This window comes from Euprymna scolopes, chromosome 21, assembly GCF_053919585.1.
Source record: "Euprymna scolopes isolate OS-2025 chromosome 21, ASM5391958v1, whole genome shotgun sequence".
In the NCBI taxonomy this organism is placed as follows: Eukaryota; Metazoa; Mollusca; class Cephalopoda; order Sepiida; family Sepiolidae; genus Euprymna; species Euprymna scolopes.
The window spans coordinates 124,940,629-124,960,964 of record NC_136502.1 but is presented as its reverse complement, the minus strand read 5'-3'; the positions used below and the strand labels follow the sequence as shown (position 1 = coordinate 124,960,964).

The 20,336-nt window shown below is 34.6% G+C and overlaps 1 protein-coding gene across 1 annotated transcript in view; it reads right to left on the bottom strand.

Moving 5' to 3' along the window:
• The window catches only part of LOC145242715 (uncharacterized), a 124,036-nt gene extending 106,386 nt beyond the window's left edge, over positions 1 to 17,650 (bottom strand). The window contains exons 1-2 of the mRNA XM_080105854.1: positions 16,538 to 17,650; positions 2,308 to 2,352 (exon numbers count right to left, since the gene is read on the bottom strand). The gene's annotated coding sequence lies outside the window, so the exon portion shown is untranslated. The remainder of the gene's footprint in view (positions 1 to 2,307; positions 2,353 to 16,537) is intronic.
• Between the last annotated feature and the right edge of the window lie 2,686 nt (positions 17,651 to 20,336).

The window sequence follows — 20,336 nt, the reverse complement described above, 5'->3', positions numbered from 1 at the left end:
ATCCTATAATATATAACCGTTAGCACATCTGCTGTAGATCTGGCAGAACGGAAACCATATTGCATGTCACTAAGAAGGTTATTTCTGCTGAGGTGGTCGACTACTTCTCTATTTAATATGGATTCCAGCAACTTGCTCATGACACACAGGAGACTTATTGGTCTGTACTGAGAGGGAGATGACTTATCACCTGAATTCTTAAATACAGGGCATACTGATGAGGTTTTCCAAGGTGTTGGGAAGCACTTCTCCTTAAGGCAATGCTTAAATAGTTTTGTAAGTATGGGACAAGTTCTGGTTGAAGATTTTTCAACAGTATAATTGGAATGCCGTCAGGGCCAGTTGCTTTACTGGAATCAAGGTTCTTGATTGAATGTTCCCTAGTAATTTACTTCTTTGGAGCAAGCTAGTTAAGCCTGCTCAGGTGGTGATTTAAAACCTAAAACTTGCAGTGACATCAGTTTCTCATTGATGACCTCAAAGATGTATTTTACGATTATAAACTTTGATGAAAATATAATTGTCTCAAATCAGTTACAGGCAAAAACAATAACACTTATAATGTGCATCTCTTGTTATCATATATGCTGTTTTTGTTTTTTGTGTGTAGACGATAATCTTTATGGAAATCGCTCCAGACAAGATGTAAAGCCACTTAATTTAAGGAACTAACAAGAACAAAAAAGATGATTATCACAAAGATATGGGATGCCTATTGACCTTAATCTTAAAAAGACCAGGGCTGTGGGTAGGAGGAAAACAGTCAGCAGGAAGAGTTCCAAGATCTTGCAGCTCTTAGAAAGAAATTACCAGAATAGGAAACTGTATTACAATAAGGTATTAAAACAGTGACTTGATGGAGATCAGTCGATTAATAAGTCAAAACGAGTTTGAACAAAAAAAGCAGGAAATAGATCAGACAATTCTGGAGAACACACACTGTAATAGTGTTTATGAAAGAGACTGAGACTAGCAACATCAAGTATGTTAGAGAGTGGTGACAGAGAAGAAGAAAGGTTCAGTTTGCATTATCTATGCATGTCTGCATGGATAATACCATTAAATTGATGGTTAATTGAATCTGCATGGATAATACCATTAAACTGATGGTTAATTGAATCTGCATGGATAATACCATTAAACTGATGGTTAATTGAATCTGCATGGATAATACCATTAAATTGATGGTTAATTGAATCTGCATCGATAATACCATTAAATTGATGGTTTATTGAATCTGCATGGATAATACCATTAAATTGATGGTTTATTGAATCTGCAGAGCAGGAAACAAAGATAATTACAAAGCAAAAAATGAGACTCGTACAGTAGAACCACATAACATGGATGTCATCTTAATTAATGAGCCAAACAGAGAAATAACTCATCCCTTACGTGTTGTGATAAATTTTTGTTTACATTTTTACTAGCGAGTTGCTAGGAATGGCATCGAACAGTGAATATGGCTAACTTGTTGTATAATTAACATTGGTTTGTATTATAAAGTACAGGGAACTTCTGCCATCACTAACTAGCAGAGTGTTACCACTGTTGACTAAGGGAATAGTCTATCTGGTATGTGTAAGCAATGTGATGATGCATGGAAGTGAAACCTGGCCAATGAGGGTTGAGGACATGCATTGCATGGAGAGAAATGGTATGAGATTGGTACAATGGATATATAATGTGAGTCTTAAAGACAATCTTAATTTTGATATCCTCAGTGGAAAATTAGATCAGGACAGTAAAAGGAGAAGAATTAACTTTGATTGTACGGTCACGTTGAAAGAATAGCTGAAAGTTGTTGGGTTAGTAGATGTAGAACAGTTGAGGTAGCAGGTTTTGTTCACAGTGGGAGGCTAAAAAAACATGATAGGATGTGATAAAAATGAACCCGAGGGATAAATAAAGACCTGGCCAGAGAAAAGTTATTTTGGAAGTTAATTTCTTAAAGCTATCCAACGCATCTTAAGACATAAGATGGTCGTTAAACCGAATATGATGATCTTACTTTATGTTTGTGTGGCTGATAATTTTCGAATTTCTTTGTTTCTTCCAAATTCGATTTAATGGCTTTATCCATGCAAACATAAGCTTAAAATATGCAGTAAGATACATAATATACTGCCATAAATAAACTCTGCAGTTAATTATATTATCATGTATGAAAATATTTATATCCAAAAAATAAATGTTATTTTACGAAATAAAATCTTCATGCGAAAACATATTTCGTAATTATTTTTTTCAAATCTGATTTTCATATGAACGTAAATAAATATAAAAAAGTTTTGTACAAAAACTTACATTTGTTTTAAGACAAATATGAAAGCACCTCCGCGCTCAGGACACCTTTACAAAAAAAAAAAAAAAAGTGAAAACAATTTCAAAATTTATATATACAAAAAAAAAAAAAAAAAAACTGTAAATACACTTTAAAAATAAAAAGTAATTTGAATTCTAAAAATATATGCTGGTCTCTGGTAAAAGATTGGTGTTAAAATTTTAATTATACAAACACAAATAATAAATATGAAATGTACTCTAAGTTGGGTTTCTCAAATTTTTCTTTTTCTGCATTTCATTTCAACTGAAAAAATGTTTTTCTTTAAATTAAAAAAAAAAAACACTTTGCACCCACTAACAAACTTCATTAACTCTTTAACAAAAACACAATCAAAATAAGTTATTCTTGTTGCCCTTCCATTGGCTCCCTTTTACAGCTCCAGTAAATCTCTTGTTTTTGATTTCTTTCCTTGATTAATTTGGTTTTCCTTTTCTCTTTTTCATATATATATATATATATATATATATATATATATATATATATAATTTTTAGAATATGAAAGAGAACATTAAGTATTTCCACAGCCAGAAAATGTCGCAGCTCACCAGAGCCATGAAAGTCAACACACTGGAAGTCCAAGACTCGAATTTCGCCCTCATTTGGGCTTATCAGTTCGACACATCCGAACTCAGGATTCGAAATCCAAGTCTCTTGCATGCAAGGCAAGCACTCTAACAACTGAGCAAACGCGCCGCAAAGATTTCATTGCAGTTTACTGGATCTGTGATAGTTAATAAGACTTTCTTGTGTGTGGTGCGGTGTGTTTGCTTAGTTGCTTTTTTTCTTTCAAAAAAAGACATGGTCAGGAGGGCTGTGTGAATACTATTGCGAGGAGGGCTGGGATTTTTTATATAGTAGTAGTGATGAATGCATGCGAGCTGTGAGTGCCCTGTGTGGGAGAGGGGATGCCCAGTTCTGTATTCAGAACTCGGTCAGGTAGGAGATGAGGGTTTACGACAGGCATTTGAGTGTGTTTTTGCTGGATTGGATTGTGATTTAATCAAGGGCAGGTTTTTGCATTTTAATGTATATAGCTTCAAGTATTTTTAACTTATTGACGTTGGTTTCGTGGTGTATTATTTTTGTGTTGCTCACAAGAATTTTTCTAACTTCAGAGAGGGGCATTTTTGTAAATGTTTTGCACTAAATTCTATATTATGCATAGTAAGGCGACATGACAGGGTAGTCATTGTGTAACCAATATAGCTATTAGTTTTATTGTTGGTATAAGAGCTGCACTCTCCCAAGAAGCATTTGAACTTATAGATGACGTTCGTTCTAGTAGTTTGAGGGTAGAGGGGGTGCATTGTTTTTACTACTAGATTTTATTGGTTACAATAGAATAGGTTAATGGAATTAAGATTTTGCTGTTGTTGGGTAGTACTATTTGTGGTGGAACTTTTTAAGTTCTGGAACATTGATTCTATTTGCTGGTCGGCAATATAGTTTGGAAATCCAATTGATAAGTACTTGTTTGATATTTTTTAGTTCAAGAAGTGTTTTTTTTATCCAAAGATTAGGTTGGCACAGTTAAGAAGATTTTTGATGATGGCTATTTTGTAAATATACAATTTCAGGTTAATATTTTTCAGAGGTAATTAAGTTTTAATGCGGTTAATGCAAAAGTGCTCAATACTGAAGTTGGGCAAGATATATTTTTTATTTGTTTTATATGTCACTACATATTCATGAGCATGTTTCGATCAGCCAGTTACGAGTAACTAGAGACCTCTTAAGGCGATATTGCTTATACAAAAGTTGGTAATTAAAATTTTTAGGAGTTTGTAAGCTCAAAATTTATCAGGCACTCACCTCACGCGGCATTAAAAAAAAAAAAATGAAATAATGAAGCACTAGTCCATCCACCTCGCAAAAGCAATCTTCTTGTTAATCTTTCATAGACATGGTCCCAAATAATAGCCCCTATGTCCAAGTAGCGATATACCTTGTAAGGAGCGAACGTGAGTATATATAAGCAATGGAAGCAATCTTGCGACAACGTGTTCCACAGGCAAGAAGCACTTGGAAAGAAACTTTGTTCATGAAAATTCTGCTTGAGGAAGAAAGGATGATGGTAGTAAGACGAGTTTTTTATATAAATTTCCAGAAGTGGTAACAAGGCATATTAGTTCCTTCGCTTTTTTCTCTCATGTCTATGTCCTATGTGCATGTATTTTTTTTTATTACGTTTCCCCCCCGCCACTCTTTCTTTTTTTAATAATCATTGAAAAGTTTTTTTTGTCTTATTTTAATTAAGAATTATGGAAATTTTTTAAAGAATTATAAAAAAATGTTTCTTTAAGAATTATAAAAAAAATTTTCTTTAAGAATTATTGAATTTTTTTTTTTTTTTAAGAATTATTTAATTTATTTTAATCATGAAAACACTTAAAACTATTTTGGGAATATTATGTATTAGATACGTTTTTTTTTTTATGTTGTTTGAAATTTTGTTATTTTGATTTCCATGATTTTATTTTTATACTCAATATATATTCATCATATAAATTTTTAAAAAAATATTTCTATAATTTCATAAATATATTTTTTCTAAAATTTAAAATAAAATAAAAACTTTCGTAACGTTATTAAAAGTGCAAATAAAGGCTTTTTATCTTTTTATAATTTTGTTAATTTTTATGGTATATTTTTCAATAATGTCCTTTTTCTTATATTTTATTTCAATAAATCGCTTCACAAAAGAAATATTGAAGAACAAGAAAAGTGAAGATACTGATTTTGTTGGAAAAATTGTACATGATTAGCATGGGTGGCATTCGCTTAAGGAAAGAAAAAGTCTTAAACTCGAAACCTGACCGACACGAGACAAAAACGTGTATTATGCAAATTAAGACACGGTCTGGTTTAACAATATAAAAAGCCAGCATTTATTCAGTCGAGGACGATTTCTTTTTTGTTGGCTCGACATCGGTATGGTTTTGTAATCTGTTGTCTATTTTTTTTTGTTCTTTTTTTTTTATTACATTTTCACCACAAACAAGGCACATTGCCACTTTGATGTAGGGGGCTACTATCAGGGACATAAGCTACAGGGGTACTATGTCGGGAGTTGGGCAGCAAGATGTCGGTTCATGTTACACTTGAACTTCTGCATGTCAGTACAGTTGGGGAAGCAGGAACCCGGAAGGGAATTCTAAAGTCTAGCGGTTCTGGGGAAGAAACTACTGGAGTAGAAGGCTCTCTTACATCTAGGGATTTCTACTGTGAAGGGGTGGGATTTTGCTGCTTGTCGGGTTTGTCGGGAGTATTTACGTTGAGGGGGTGCAAGTGTTCGCAGATCTTTGAAGCATTCACCGTTAAAGTACTTGTAGAACAGGCAGAGGGATGCAACATGGGACAGAGGCTGAAGCTTAGATGACAGTCCAGGACCTATTAGGTTGGCGACTTTCTTTTGAACCTTGTCTAGGAGCGAGAGACTAGAAGCAGATGCACCAGCCCAAATATGACAACAATACTCCATACATAGGCGAAGGGTGGCCTTATAGAGGTACAGGATATTTTCGGGCGTTAGTAGTTTTCTAGCACAGTAGATAGAACCTACCTTTTTCGCAGCTGTCCTGGCAATGCTCTCATTGTAATTGTTCCAACTCATGTTTCCTGTGAACATTAGGCCGAGGAGTTAAAAAGATGTACTTTCAGATAAAGAGTCTTTGGCCATTGCTATTGGTGGTAGAGAAGGTTTCTTGTAGTTATTGAAGGAAACAAGTTTAGTCTTGGCAGCATTGAATGTGACCATCCATTTTTGTCCCCATTCCACTGTAGATTGCAGATTGGAGGTCATTCTCTAGTGTTTTTGCCATTTCTTTAGATATGTGTTCATTTGTTTTCCTGTCGTGTCTGTTACAGAGCATGTTGTCATCAGCATATATACCCATCTCACAGATAATTTTGTCAGGGAGGTCATTTATGAATATTAGGAATAATAGAGGTCCAAGGATAGACCCCTGAAGCACTTCCGTATTTATATCATATTGTTTGAATGTACGGCCATCGAGGACAACCTGGATTTTTCTATTATCTAAGAAGGATTTAATTATGTTTAGTATTCTTCCAGTGATACCGTATGATCTGATTTTCCTGAGAAGACCTTTATGCCATACCCTGTTAAAAGCCTTAGATATATCTAGAGCTACCGCTCTACCCTCACCTGCTTTGTCAAATGAATGGTATATACGCTCAGAGATTACAGTTAGGATGTCTGCTGTGGAACGGGCTTGCCTAAATCCATATTGTCGGTCGGTCAGAAGTTTAGCATCTGTAAGGTGTTGGACGAGCTTGGTTAATTATGGACTCAAATATTTTGGCAAAAAGTGGGAGGAGGCTAATGGGGTGGTAATTTACTGGGTCGGTTCTTTCGCCAGAATTCTTGAAAACTGGTACCACAGAAGCAGTTTTCCAGCAGGCAGGAAAGCAAGATTCATTAAGGCATTTGTTGCAAAGTTTGGAGAGAACTGGAGCTACTTCGGCTGAGCACTTTTTTTAATAGCACAGCCGGGATCAGGTCAGTTGAAGAAAGCTTGTTTGCGATACGGTTGAACAGGGAACGATTTTTGTTATGTGTGCTTCGACGTCATGAACTTGGCGATCTAAAAACCATTCTTCATTTTCTTTAACTCAAACATTCAACGATTAGAGTCGCCACTTCTGGCAGCCCTATGCCGGAAATTAGGAAATACGTTAGCTATCTACAACCAAATTTTTTACAAGTAGAAACTTTGATTAAAGATTGAAGCTCAGTCAAACACTTTCCATGAAAACAAGAAAGACGTCTGTGGGAAAGAGGTTGTAGAAGAGAAAAGATCATATCCCACTAGATTTTGTAGTTGATTTTGAACTGTCAAAGAAAGAATGCTTTAAATAGCACCTTTCTCTCTTTTTATTGAAAAAGGCCCAAAAAGAGGCCTCCAATCTAACAGATCCCACGCTATTAACTAAACTCCAGTCCCTGTCCCATCATCAGTGTTGTATCCCTGTGCTTGTTTTACAAGTACTTCAATGGAATGCGTTGATGAACTCATAGCACTGGTGCCTCCCACCTCGATATAAATATCCCCAACTAACCCAACAGCAAAATCCCATCATATTCACTATAGATGCCCTTGTATATTGGAGAGATTTCTACTAAGTTTCTTTCCTTGTACTTCTAAACTTTGGAAATCCCTTCCTGCAACTTGCTTTCCCGACTGAACAGATATCTTGTTGCTCAACTCCCTCTAACATGGTCCCCAATTCATAGTATTAACTCTCAATGGCAAGTTGTTTTGTTTGGAGTAAATTCAAGTTTAAAAAAAAAAAAAAAAAAGAAGGGTACTCCAGATTTCTATATAGGTAGTGGATTGCATCAGGGGTCAGGTATTTTCTAGAGCAATAGAATGATCCAAGTAATTAAAAACTAAGCAGAAACAAAGATGAATTATACAACAGTCATATGAAAAGAAACGAACGAAAGAGACAATTTTGTATCTTGTATCCAGATGTGTTAACAATGTCGAGGTGCACATTTAGAGCATATCAGTGAAAGGTGATAAAATAAAGACTGTTGGACATACATAACTGAAATTTGGTGGACAAGTCAGGGATAATCTAAAGTTTATTTATAGCATATATGGTTTGATTGCAAAATTGATTGGGAAATTTATTGATGGTTGATGAAATTTATTGATGGTTCATGACATTCTTTTTGGTCGGGGGGGGGGGACAAGCAATACTTTAAGTAAAGAGAATCCCCCCTCCCATTTTTGAATAAAATATATAAACATCAATTATAGTTTTTGGTTGATTTTTAAGCTAAAAAATAAATGAGTGTATTTTTAAATATTTCAGAAAAATTGCCATTTTTTTTAGCATTTTGGAGGTCATTTTCAATGTTTAGTAGCGATGGAATGATTCCAATATTTTTTATTTTCCTAATTCCAATACAATTACCGATTCCGTTCCAAATTCCTGATTCTGATCCTTTTTAAATCTGTAAATATTTAGTTAAATAGTTGGGTATCCATTTTTTTTTTTTTTTTTTAAATTCTTGGATTACCTTTAAAACCCATGTAATGTGTGTGCATATATTTTTAAAATGCAAAAAATTTGTGAGGGTAATCTATAGATTTTGATTTTACTGATCATTTAAAAAAATCAATATTTATCATTTTCATTTTTTTTTTTCCATATTAAACCACTAGTCTGGGCGCCCGGCGTTACTCGGGTGTTTGGAGGTGTGTGCTGAGCAAAAAAAAAGGAGACTCGAACCTGTACCACGAAGGAGGAAAAGAACTTGGAAAAAAACCAAAAAAAAAAACCAACAAACGTGACGTCTTAGCTGTTGTGTCCATTGCCAGACCAGAAGTGGCGAAGGTTTAAATTAAGACTAATCAATCAAAAAGAGAGGATGACTTTAAAAAATATCCGCGGAAAAAAAGTCTCCTCCCTGTAGAAAAGTGCCCATGTGATAGTAAAGGAACTAATGTTTTAGACAATTTTTCGATATTTGTCGTCCGAAAGGTCGATCTTCAAAACGATACGGATCTCATGAAAATCCATCGCCTCTGTCTAAAGTTTTAGGCAAACATACATACATACATACATTTAAACAGATAGGTGAGATTTATATATATAGATGGTCATAAAACCGTTAGCAATAGATAAAAGCTACTAAGATGATTAGGGAATGCATAAAACTTACATCATGATAGCCAATACTAAACTCCAAAATTGCGACAGTGATACATGTTCATGCATATAATTCTGAGGAAACACGTTCAGGAATGCAGAACACAATGCGAAAGGAGATCACCGGTACATTTGTGTGTATTACTAGTACCAGCAATGAAAAATTTTGTTTTAAACAAAAAGAAACGATTAATAGAATAAGCACAAATTTTTCCGATCCTAGTACCCCCCACCTCTCCATCCCAAAAAAGATCTGATATTTCCGATTTTCAATTTTGCGTAATCGTCCCAACACTACCGTTAGGGGCAAATCAGAGCGTGTCGATGTTTATCAGTAGATATCTTTTTGTAATTCATCATTCATCCAAACTTTTGCTGGATTGGAGATAAATGAACATTTGCATATTTGTTTAAAATTCCTTTTTTTTTTTTTTTTTACTAATTAGTCACTATCTATCAAGGCTAAAAGCCCCTCAAGGATAAGGGTTAATGAAATGGACAGATTGTCAGTTGAATGATGATGGATCTAATTTGAGGATTGCGAATAAATTAATAAAATTTTATGACTTGTGAAGACTGTCTCTGACAAGTGTTTGTTGATATTAGATTTAAAGATGACCATGTTGCAGACCTCAGGAAAACAATTTTGTACCAGCATATTCATCAGATGGGGGTGATTTTTATCTCCGGAGGTGGGTGGGGGGGTGGGGGGAGATAAAGTAAGTGAAGCAAGAGATTCAAAGTTTCTGAAAGTAAACCAAAGGTCCACTCCCCTTGTAGGGCAAAGTAACATTTTCCAAGAACTATCCTAAGTAGAATGCGGGTGGGGGTAGGGACTACCTCCCTTTCTCATAATGTTTCTTCTTAGTACTAGGACTTATATTCTTTGGAGCATCTTCTGTTCTCTGCAACTGTTTACTCACAGAAAAGATGCCACTAATCTGGTTTTTTTTTTGTTTTTTTTATTACATTTTCACCCCAAACAAGGCACATTGCAACTTTGGTGTAGGGGGCTACTATCAGGGGAAACATCTACTGGGGTACTATGTAGGGATTAGGACAGCGATATGTTGGTTCACGTTGCACTTGAACTTATGCATGTCAGTACAGTTGGGGAAGCAGTGACCTGGAATGGAATTCCAAAGTCTAGCAGTTCTGGGGAAGAAACTACTGGAGTAGAAAGATCTTTTACATCTAGGGATCTCTACAGTGTGGGGGGTGGGATTTTGCAGCTTGTCGGGTCTGTCGAGGGTGTTCACGTCGTGGGGGCACAAGTGCTTGCAGTTCTTCAGAGCATTCCATTATAATACTTGTAGAACAGGCAGAGGGATGCAACGTTTCGTCGATGGGACAGAGGCGGAAGCTTAGATGCCAGTTTAGGGCCTATCAGATTTGTGTCTGCTTTATTGTTATTTCCACAATAATTTGATTGAATTTCAATCTCTGATTTCTCCTTGTAAAATATTCAAAGCAAGAACTCGTTTATCTACCACAATTTCTTCCTTTTTTGTGCCTTACATCAAACGGAATTACCATGAATAGAGCTACTTCTTTCCTAGAACTTCTCATTTATAGAAAACATTAATATGGAGTTGCTTCCCTACAGACTACAACATGGTCGCTTCAAAATCCAAAATCAACAAATATTTGTCATCAAATTTTGTTCATTCAATTCATTATTTTCAATCCGCTCATAATATTCTTCATCATTCAAATGACAATCTATCCATTTAATTAACTCTTACCTTGTACTTTTAGCCTTGATAAGCGGTGACTTTTTAGTAAATAATAAAAAAAAAATACAAAAAAAAAAACAAGTATAAGCAAACAAAAACAAATATACAAAAAAATATGAACAAAAAAAAACAAAAAAATGTTGGAGGATTTAGAATAAAATAAAAAAACTATTAAAATATACTTTTAGACATTTGTTAAGAAAGTGCACTTTCTGCCAACTTTTTTTTTTTTTTTTTTTTAGGGGAGGGGGCAGAGGTCAGCGTTTTTCAGTTCTCCTAGGGTTGGAGACCGAAGTTTTAAAGGGGATGAGGCATTAGAACTTTACATGTAAATAAGTTATTTTAAATAACAAATTAATTCCAACTTCTTATGGAATTTAAGAAAGACAAATGAAAGGAATTTTAAATATTCAGAAATTAAATATAATTATTCCCAATCAATATTATTCAGAGGTAAAACAACCAATGACTTTTGACGAGGTTCATACAAAAGTGTGAAGTAGAGCAAGATATACTCTTTATTTATTTTACATAATCATTAATATGTTGCTACACATTCATGAGCATGTTTTGGTCAGCAAGTTGCAGGTAACTAGAGACCTTTTCAGGCGATGCTGCTTATAAAGTCCAGAGTTACTACAACTAGCTGACCGAAACATGCTCATCAATGTGTAGTGACATAAATGCTTATGTATACTAAATAAAAACGATAAAAAAGAAATTGAATATATATATATATATATATATATATATATATATATAAGAACAAGTAGTTAATAAAACATGTTAAAAAAACACTTTGAAAAAGAGTTAAAAACATTTAATTTTAAAAAGGAAGCACAAAATAAGTAGATAGTCCTTAATCTGCAGAGTTTCGAAGAAATACTTTCCTTCTCATCAGAGGATAGGATTAGCAAAATGTGGGATCGGATTTTGCTTGCAAAAGTATTTGATGAAACTACAAGTAAGTCATAGATCTTACTTGGTAAAAAATAGTGAAGCAGAGGGAATATGGTGAAGAAAAGGGTGATTTCACGTGAATCATTATAAGCTCTATTTCGTATTTAGTTTTATCGAGTTTTCACATCTGGTTGAGATTACTTTAAAAATATTAACTCTTCAATATTTATAATATACTTTAGTTTTGCCATCTTGGATTATTTTGGTAAACTTAACTATAATTCTTATTTCATATATATATATATATATATATATATATATATATATATATATATATATATAGAGAGAGAGAGAGAGAGAGAGATTTTTCTTAATTTCGCCTTGCCTCGGCAGTCAAGTTTTAAATTTATTTCATTTTTTTTACACACATCTTATCTTTCTTTTAATAATATTATTGGAATTCTTTCCCCTTTTCCTTTTACCTATTTGTGAATTATTCCACGGATTTCTGCATTTTGGATTATTTTGGACCATCTTCCAATTACGTGATTCCCTTGGATTTTACTTGTGTGAATGGAAATTTAACCAACTTTCTTTGATTCTGCATTTTTGGATTTTACCGTCATTGGATACTTTACCCTTCACCAGACTATCCATTCACGTGAAATCACCCTTTTCTTCACAATATTCCCTCTGCTTCACTTTCTGTTATCAAGTAAGATCTATGACTTACTTGTTTCATCAAATACTTTTGCAAACAAAATCAGATCCCGCATTTTGCTAAATCCTCCCCTCTGATGAGAAGGAAAGTACTTCTTCGAAACTCCGCGGATTAAGGACTATCCACTTATTTAGTGTTTCCTTTTCAGATTAAATATGTTTTTAACTCTTTTTCAAAGAGTTTGTAACATGTTTTATTAACTACTTACTCTTTATATATATATATATATATATATATATATATTTCTGTGGAAATATACTTTATTTCCTTATAATATATATCAATTCTTATTTAAGAAGCTCAATTTAATTACAGAGCAATATAATGAATGAATGACAAACGTCTATATTCCAAAGTTCATGATATTGACCATCTTATAATTTATTCCTTTAATTGACATTTACAATTGTTGACAGTATCTGTTTCGTAGCACAAATCAATCACTTAATTATTATATCAATCAGTGAATCTATTTTGTTCTTAACATCAGAAGAAATAGCAACAATTAATTCATCAAAAAAAATAAATAAATAAATTGCGTTTTGACATGATTAAAATCCGAAAATTGGAAGAGAAGCTGTAAATACCTTATATGTTTACATTATGCCATTTTGAATTTAGAAATTTTTAATCATGTCAAAACGCACTTTATCTCCTTTTGATGTATTGATTGTTGCTATTTCTTCTGATGAGTTAAGGGCAAAATAAATTCACTGCACTGAGTGATATAATAATTAAGTGATTGATTTTGTGCTACGAAACAAATACTGTCAAGAATTGTAAATGTCAACTGAATTAAAGGAATAAATTATAAGATGGTCAACATCATGAAATTTGGAATATAGATTTTTGATCATTATAACACCTTAGGTGACAAATTAGGATTTTTTCTGAAAGCACTAGCTCATTTATGGCTATACTCGTCAAACTTTAGTATTTAGTGGAAAAACAATGTTTGGAAAATCAAAGACATAGCGAGTGAAGAATGCCAAGAAAGAAACATGCAGCTGCTTATATAGAGAGGGGGGGGCGTGTAATTTACTTTCTATGGTTTAAAAAAAGAAAGAAACAAGAGATAATTATTGCAAAAGAAAGAGAAAATAAAAGAAAAAGCCAAACGTCTTTATCTCGTTCTCTCTCTTTTACACACACACACATCTTGAGAAAGAATATTTGAGTCCTTAGTTAATCAAGCCCTAGTTCAGCACCTAACAGCTGCTAAACTCCTGACTGACAAACAATATGGATTCAGGCAAGCCCGTTCTACAGCAGATATCTTAACTGCAGTTTCTGAACGTATATACTATTCATTGGACAAAACAGGGGAGGGTAGAGCGGTAGCCCTTGATATATCTAAGGCTTTTGACAGGGTATGGCACGATGGTCTTCTAAGGAAAATTAGATCATATGGAATCACTGGAAGAATTCATAATGTAATTAAATCCTTCTTAAATAAGAGAAAAATCCAAGTTGTCCTCGACGGTCGTACATCTAAACAATATGACAAATGCGGGAGTACCTCAGGGATCTATACTTGGACCTCTATTATTCCTGATATTCATAAATTAACTCCCTGATAAAATTGTTTTGGAGATGGGTATATTTGCCGATGACACCACTCTCTATAACAGATATGAAGGGAAAACAAATGAACACATATCCAAGGAAATGGCAGGAACACAAGAGGATGACCTCCAATCTGTAGTGGAATGGGGGACAACAATGGATGGTCACATTCAATGCTGCTAAGACTAAGCTTGTTTCCTTCAATAACTACAAGAAACCTTCTCTACCACCAATAGCAATGGCCAAGAACACATTGCCTGAAAGTACTTCTTTTAAACTCCTCGGCTTAACGTTTACAGGGAATATGAACTGGAATAGATACATTGAGAGTATTGCCAAGGCTGCTGCAAGGAAGGTTGGCTCCCTCTACCGTGGTAGAAAACTACTTACGCCTGAAAATATCCTATACCTCTATAAGGCAACCATTCGCCCATGTATGGAGTACTGTTGTCACGTCTGGGCTGGTGCATCTGCTGCTTGTCTCTCGATCCTGGACAGGGTTCAAAAAAGAGTCGCCAACCTGATAGGTCCTGAACTGTCATCTAGGCTTCAGCCTCTGTCCCATCGACGAGATGTTGCATCCCTCTGCCTGTTCTACAAATACTTTAATGGTGAATGCGCTGACGAACTGCAAACACTTGTACCTCCTCGACGTAACTACCCCCAACAAACAACTAAGTCTCATCCCTTTACAGTAGAGATCCCTAGGTGCAAGAAAGCCTTTTACTCCAATAGTTTCTTCCCCAGAACTGCAGGTCTTTGGAACTCCCTTTCGGGATTCTGCTTTCCCAACTGTACTGATATGCAGAAGTTCAAGTGTAATGTGAACAAACATCTTACTACTCATCTCCTTTCATAATGCCCCTTCAAATTAAGTCCCTGATAGTATCCCCCTGCTTCAAAGTGGTACTGTGCCTTGTTTGGGGGGGGGGGGTTGAAAAAATAAAAATAAAAAAAGAATTAAAAAAAAAAAAGCTTTTTTGCCCTTAGTCAGAGGAGGAGAAATCCTTTTAAACTGAGAGCATTTTAATTTTTCGTTCCAAATTCAAAATGCATCTTTTTTATGGTGAGGGAATGTAGATTGAATCTTATTCACGTTAAAACCCGTGGTGCTACTTTGTTATTAGGGAGAAATTCCGTCAAAATATTCAATTTCAAGTAAAAGAAACCCAAGGGTATCGAAATTGTTGTGTCGCAGTAATAATGAACGTATCCAAAAATTTCGAAAAACGGTAGGGCAGAAAATTAATAATTAATGAAAACAGTTTTCGGAAACAATTAGCGAAAAATTGAATTTTGCTAATTTGGCCTAAGATTTTAAGTTTTTAGGAAATAATTACCCCCCTTGTTACGATTCGAACTCCTCGTTTTATTTATTTATTTTTTTTTTTTGCAAAATTCGACTTTCGCTAATTGTCTTCAAAAACTGTTTTCATTAATAATTTTCTACCTTATCGTTTTCCTTAATTTTTGAATATATTCATTACTGCGACATGATAATGAAATAGATACCATTGGTTTTGCTTGGAATTCAATATTTCGATTTTACTTAAAATAACGTAAACACCAGAACCAATTTTTAAAATAAATAAATAAATAAACCAAGAGACAAGAAGGAGGAGCTTACAAACTTGACTTGAAAAGCGGGGGGGGGGATTTTTTTTTTTACACAGAAACAAAATATACAAATAGAAGTAAAAAAAAAAAAAAAAGTGTTCAACTTTTTTATATCTAAAACTTATTTGATTGGTATCGATTAAGCACTTTTCAATCAATTTGTTCAATTTTTAGACGAGGTGAAGGAGGGACTTCTATTTACTCTGAATATTTAATAAACTGAAATGCGCCCCCGCCCCCCCCCCCCGTTCTCCTCACTTTACTTATATTATTTTGTTGTTTGTTTTTTTTTTATTTATTTTATGTTTATTTTACTGATAATAATTGAAAAATCAAAGATTACACATTAGTAATAATTTATATTATAAAATAATATATATATAAAATAATATATATATTATTGTGTGTCTGTTTTGATATTTAATTCAACAGTGCTCAATTGCTCAATATGTGAGTAGTAGTAGTAGCTTAAAACTATACGGCACTTAGGCAAAATACGGACCGTACCGAAATAATAACGTGATTACCAGGGGGGGGGGGCGTTTTGTAACTATTCTGTACTTTCATCTAACAATTTAATAAATTAAAAAAATTTTTAAAAAACCCTGTAAAACTTGAATTTAACTTAAAAATCCTATAAAAACTGTCACGGTCCATATACTGCAGAAGTAGTATCACCAGATATACTTAGCGGTAGCGCCTGGTGATTTCTGTCGGGAATGAAACGCAAAAGTCTCTTTTGTAGCTTACTTGCCATAAGTACATATTTTTTAAAAGAAAACAGCAAAAACAACAACAACAACAAGGTCATGCAATAAATGAATATGCAAGACAAAACGTAAAAAAAATACAATAGACAAAAAAAAAAATGAACATCTGAAAAAACAAACACAAAACGAAGAATGCAAGGAAATCAAACTTTCGAACAACAACATAAACGAGAAAGAAAAAAAAATGGAGACTTACTATTTGTGTCCAGTTCGGAGTAAAATGTTGTCCTTCTTATATTGGAAATTCTTGCGCGTTTGAAAAAAACGTGTAAAATGCCCTTTTTTTCTCTTGCAAGGAAGAGAGAAAGAATTGAGAAGCCAACGACCGGCAGGAACGAACGACATGCCAATTCATGACGCATCATTTCCTTTCTCTCTCTCTCTCTCTCTCTCTCTCTCTATCTATCTATCTCTCTATCTATCGATCGATCGATAGATCTCTCTTTTTCTTACACTTCTCTCTCTATCTATTTTTTCCCCTTCCTCCTCTCTACCTATCTACCTGTCTATCTCTTTTTCTCTCTTTCTCTGTCTATCCATCGGCCGATCTCTCTTTTTCTTCCACCCTCTCTCTCTATCTATCTATCCATCTATTTCTCCCCCTCTCTCGCTATCTGCTCCAGTCTTTCCGTCCTTCTTCCGAGAAGAGTGCTGATTTTATTTTGTTTTTCTAATGTTTTTTTTTTCACTAACAAACAAGAATGAGAACACAAAACGATTTTCTTCTTTTCTTTCTGTCTTTCTTTCTTTGTTTGTATTTTTTTTATCTTTTTCCTTTCTTCCCGTCTTTCTTTACTAAAAAGAAAATTCATGAGGAAAGGCGTAATTTTCCTTTCTTTTCTTTTTCCTTTCGTTTTATTTTTCCTTTCTTATTCCATTATTTTCTTTCGTTTTTCTTTCTTTTCTTTTTCTTCCCTTCTTCCTTTCCTTTACTTTCTTTTTAACCTTTTTCCTTTCTTTTTTCCTTTCTTCTTCCGTTATTTTCTTTTTTCTTTTCTTTTTCCTTTCCTTTTTTCCTTTTCAATATGTGTCTATTTTCTCTCTTTCTCGCACTTTATTTTTCTTTCCCTCTCCCTCTTCTTTCTTTATTTAGATTTCTTTCATTTCTCTCTCTCTCTCTCTCTCTCTCTCACACACACACACACACACACACACACGAAAGCACTAAGAAGTTTTTTTCTTTTCTGTTCAATTGTTTTAATAAAAAAACACGATGAAAAGAGACCATTACGCGCATTTGTCTTTTCTTTTTAACTTTCTATTGCCATAAAACGGTGACACACGAGAGGAACATCCCCCCCCTCCACAATCTCTGTATTTCCCCTCTCCTTTTCCTCTCTCTTTATCTCTCTTCCTCTCTCCCTCTTTCTCTCTCTCTCTCTTTCTCTTTCTTTCCTTCCTTCATTTCTTTACTATTTTCATTAAAGCAACGAAACACAGAAGGAGGGGCAGGTAATCGGTTTTCTCTTTCTATTTCTCCTTTCTCTCTACTGTTTCCATTCTAGTTGAATTGTTACACCGTGAAAATGCACTTTCATTTTTATTTTAGAAAATTACGTTTTAAATCGTGGAAGAAAAGAAAAGAAAGAAATATGACTAATTTTTTTTTGATGAGGCCATCATTTAATCGGAGAATGCAGGGAAGAATATTGAACACGCTGTTTTCAGAATTGTTTGCACAGTAACTTTTCCAACATATATATATGTTAACGAGGAATGCAGTCACACACACACACACACACACACACACACACACACACACACACACACACACCAATTAAATAATTAATATTTTTTGCAAAAGTGCTCAATGCATATATAGAGCTTTTATAAGTGAAATTATATCGACATAAAAAATCTAATTTTCAGAATGTGCATAAATGATATAATTATTTCTACGGATCGTTGCGGCTCACGAGCCATGACAGCCAAAAACCGGAAGTCAAGACTCGAGTTTCGCCCTCATTTGGGCTCATTAGTTGAACGCATCCGAACTCGAGATATGAAACCTGAATCTCTTGCATGCGAGGCACGTGAAAGATTGTTGTTTCACACACGTAGTTGGAAACTATAGAGATAAACTTTGTTTATGCATTTGGGAGTGTTATAATGATGAAATAATTTGTTCTTGCCGTTCAGGCCTGTGTTCCATGTTGATATAAAAGAGTAGAGATCCTGATTTTTTTTCTTCTTTTTTAGAAAAGGAATAAAGAAAGAGATAAACATCAGAGTAAGATTATTGATACATTTTATCAAGGGAAAGCCATTTACCGGAAGACATCGAGCATACCGGAAGTCCCAAATCAAAAGTTAGCAGTAAAATGTTTAGTTGATAATGAAGACAACGAAAGGAAGTCTCATTTTAACATTTATTAAACAACTTTATTTGTCATTTTTGTAAGTAGCTTTGGTAGAAGAGAGAAACGAGGTAGTAGGTGGAAATGTTCTTGTGTAAAGATAGCTTTAATATATTGCCGGCTTGTTGAAAAGAGAACAGTTCAGTTTACATGTGTTTATAGCTAGTAGTCGCTGGGATAAGGAAGGCTAGTTAAAGGAGAAAGAAAGAACAAAGTCTTCAGTGCATTAAAGTAGGTGTGTGTGTGTGTGTGTCGGTGTATTAACAAGAGCAGTTCGGTAGTATGATAAACAAAGTTCGTTTGGGTACCGCACGTGGAAATAAATGTGAGTTTGAAGGGTCACCATGCTAGCTTGTACTCACATTAGGCCTAGGGCCAAAGCCTCAGGCAAAGTCTGCTGCCAGCTGGAGCCAGTGAGTAAGAGGAATAAGAATTTCAGATTTCACCTTTTATGTACTCAGTCACGTGATTGAGAGCTGGCTTGTGATTGGACGAGCCTGGGAGAAAATGGATTTCAAATCTCGAGCCGCGAGAATTAGCTCCTGCCTGTGATTGTAGCAAGCTCCGGCTGCAACAAATGTCTTTCGCATATATAATATCCCTCTCCCAAGTCCTTTGATGTTGAAATGCAAGTCCTCTTAGTTTGTATAATCTTGCATCAATCTTGGTTGATGTATTGGTAATCCTGATCTTGATCAAGCTCCTAATTCTGGAGTTGCTGGATCTGGTGCTCCTGGTCTTGGCTGATGAACCTGCTTGGGTACACTAAATATTATGTGCAGGTAAGGTTGTGCTGCTGGTATCTTTGAACAAGGTGTCAGCAGCAGTTTCAATTTCAGATTATACTTCTGCCATTATCCATTTGTACCAAGTCTGACCTTGATTGGGAGCAATGTTGAATCACTTTGCCTATCCTGGACCAAGTTTTCCTAATGTGTATTGGTAGTGGTAGAGCGAGCTTATGCCGATTGGTGTTGTGCTGTTTGTTAGAGGAGGATGATCTGCAAGGATCATCACTATAATTTCTCATACTTGGAAGAAGTGTTCTTGGTTGGTGGTTCATTGGTTTAGCTGCTGGTGAAGAAGAGTTGTTTCTGCCAGGTGTTGTGCTAAAGGTTAGTAGAGCAAGGTATGCGTCATCTCCAGTCTTGAAACATTTAAGCAATGTTTTCTTCACCGATTCAATGGTTCTCTCCACTAGACTATTAGATTGTGGGTATTATGGGCTGCTAGGTACATTGGAAAAGTTCGATTTTGTGGCAAATTTCTTTTATTCATGAGACTTGAACTGGAGGCCATTTCCGGAGATTACCAGTTTAGGTATTCCATGCTTAGAGAATATGTGTTTTGAACGAGTTGTCACCATTGATGCAGATGTATCAGTGAGATGACTGAAATTCAAAAATTTTTGAGTAGTAATTCACTATCATGAGATAATCTTTCCCCCGAAAGTCTGAAGAGGTCTGTGCCAATCTTCTGCCATGGTTGGTTGGGTATATCATGCGACATGTCTGGCTCTGAATTTTGTCGATTGCTAAACGGTTGATGTGAATCGCAGTTTTTCATCATGTCTTCTCTTACTTTGTTCATGTTTGGCAAAAAATGAGTCTGCCTGGCATTGGATTTAGTCTTTCAATT